The sequence below is a fragment of the Centroberyx affinis genome, unplaced genomic scaffold (genome assembly GCF_046629955.1).
Source record: "Centroberyx affinis isolate AG114_WGS23_722 - 3 ecotype Tasmania unplaced genomic scaffold, CSIRO-AGI_Caff_v1 ptg002322l_1, whole genome shotgun sequence".
Taxonomy (NCBI): domain Eukaryota; kingdom Metazoa; phylum Chordata; class Actinopteri; order Beryciformes; family Berycidae; genus Centroberyx; species Centroberyx affinis.
The window spans coordinates 1-2,500 of record NW_027280591.1 but is presented as its reverse complement, the minus strand read 5'-3'; the positions used below and the strand labels follow the sequence as shown (position 1 = coordinate 2,500).

At 50.3% G+C, this 2,500-nt stretch overlaps 1 long non-coding RNA gene across 1 annotated transcript in view; it reads left to right on the top strand.

Moving 5' to 3' along the window:
- The window catches only part of LOC139655640 (uncharacterized), a 4,980-nt gene extending 4,910 nt beyond the window's left edge, over window positions 1–70 (top strand). The window contains exon 3 of the long non-coding RNA XR_011696077.1: window positions 24–70. This is a non-coding gene — a long non-coding RNA (uncharacterized lncRNA). The remainder of the gene's footprint in view (window positions 1–23) is intronic.
- Window positions 71–2,500: the final 2,430 nt, after the last annotated feature.

The following is a 2,500-nucleotide window of genomic DNA, read 5'->3' as shown; positions in this document are numbered from 1 at the left end:
TTTCTGTCTGTCTCTCTCTCCAGATGTAGCAGTAGGGGCGTTCCTCTCAGACTCCGCCGTGGTTCTCAGGTAAAGTGACACCATGTTGCGTTACCATGGAAACAGGATGTCACATAGCATCAACTTCCTGTTTGTGATGTCTCTGGCAAAGATGGTCTATGTTCTAGGAGATGAATCACTGAATTACTCACCATCAGGCCTGTAAAAGTGGCCATTACCCCTCACTATGTTACCACAGCAACCATAGTATAACTTTTACCATAGCAACCGATCAGGTCCAGACCTGAACCGAAAAGATAAATTTGTCTCTGGATGTTAAAAATTAAGCACGGATGTGTTTAATGTAAGACATCTGGAACAGAAGACCAGGCGGGCAGACACAGTCTGACTTGGGCATGACCAACAGAGTTTTTGTAATTTCGTGACCAGAGGTGCTGGAGCAGTGGAGGAGCACCTAGCTCAGTCATGGCCAATCAAATCACCTCATTTCATCCTCTGTAAAAACATTACGCTCCCCAGACCAGATTCTCCAGGAGCAAACTCATGTCCTGGTCTGGGAGGGGCAGAGTCACAAGGTGTTTTGACCAATGGCGGGAGGGGATGGGCAATGTGTGCAGCTGTCCCAGCGGTCATAGCCTAGAACTCTTGTTTTGGGCGCAAGTGGTACATGCCGTAACGAAGGTCCCTCTCCAGACTGGATCACCAGAACCTACATCGGAAAAACTCCATGGTCAGAGCCACTCCAGGATGACCTGTCAGGTGCGATCAGTAGATTGGATCGAACAGAGCTAGGCACAAAAAGGCAGCCGGGTGGTCCATTCCCTGGGTCAGCTTCCTGGCGTTGTGCCTCCCTTACAGTAGCCTCAATCCCCTAGCTAACCGATGCCACAATGTGGGAGCTTGGGATAATGGGACCTGGGATGCTGTCTCGCTCAGAGGTACCGTGCTGTTTGATTCTTAGATCCATACCGGTTGCCCTTGTCATCACGGATGTACTCCTCCATAGCAGTGGTCTCAGGAACAGGGAGAGTACAGGCATCCTGAGGAGAGCAGGACTGGGTAGAAGTGCGGAGGAAGTGTAGTGGCCTGCTTCGTACTCAATGCCTCACTTAATTGTGCATACTCAGAAGGTATCAGAAAAAATCAGGAGTCTCAATTGTGGTGATAGAGGGTTCAGCAGGGAGGGGGCAGTTAGCATGGTGGGTAGGACTCCACTCCACCAGTCAATGGGGGGGTTGTGTCATGCCAACCAAGGGTAACCAAGAATGAGAAAATACCCAGGAGAATCAAATAGATGAAGATGAATAGATTCTTGGTGACAAGTCCACCTGCCTGGAACCAAGTGGTCTGCCATCTAGAATGTTACTGGCACGGATTTGTTGAGAGACAACAGGAATCCTCCATCTCTTTGCCAGGATAACATCAATAAAACTGCTGGCCGTCTGCAATCAACAAAGGCCTGAACATCAAGCTGATGTCCACCCCAACAGAGAAAAGCCGGAAGCTCTCCAGAGGCTGAAGACATGGGAGAAAGGGTCTAGCTCACCAGGATTCTACCAGTTACTGGCCAGCCTCTTCTTTGCCTGGAGCCCACGACAGGAAACTCAGAAATGGCCAGACACCAGGCCAGTCTTTCACACATCCTCCGGTCATGTTCCTGTTGGGAGAGACGCATTCCACCCAGCTGCACAGGCTCCACCTCCATCACTGGCGGGATGCTCGGGAACATTCGGCACCTCGGAGGAGCCTGGACGATTGTCAATTCGAATGGACAGGTCAATAAGGGATTCTAAATCGTCGTCCATCTCTCGGGAGGCGAATTGATCCTTAATGGAGTCGGATATGCCATGGTGAAAGGCAGAAATCAGTGTTCCATCACCACTGCGGGACTGTGGAACCCAATGGCGTAATCAGCCACACTGCAGGAACCCTGATGTAGACGAAGCATTCTCTTTGTGGCCTCTCGTCCGCTCATGGGATGATCGAACACCTTGGTCATCTCCGAGGTGAAAACCGTAATGTTGCAGCAGATAGGAGTCAGTTCTTCATCGCCCCAAGCTATATAAGCAACTGTTGAGCGATCCGAGGAGAACAAAGGGGGCTGTAGCTCAAAAGCCAAGGAACACTGTGTCAAGAAGCCCTGACATTTACCAGGATGACCATCATACCTCTCAGGAGAAAGTAGGTGAGGTTCCTGGTGGGGGTCGGTAGTCGGGGAGACTGGTTGTGGGGCATCAGAGGGAGGTGACTGGGTAACTTGCGACTGGCTCTGTTGGAATGTCAAAGACTGCAAGGTCTTCAGAATGCCCTGCAGCAGATCTTCATGTCTCTGTACTGTGGCGCCCTGGTTAGCCAAAGTGTGTTGGAGATTATCTAATTCTGCTGGGTTCATGTTGGCTCAGTCTTGCTGTAACAGGATGAGTGAGAAGGACCCAAACGCAGAAGGGACTCTGACAGAATGTAGCACTGAAGGAAGAGGCATTCAAATATACTAAAACAA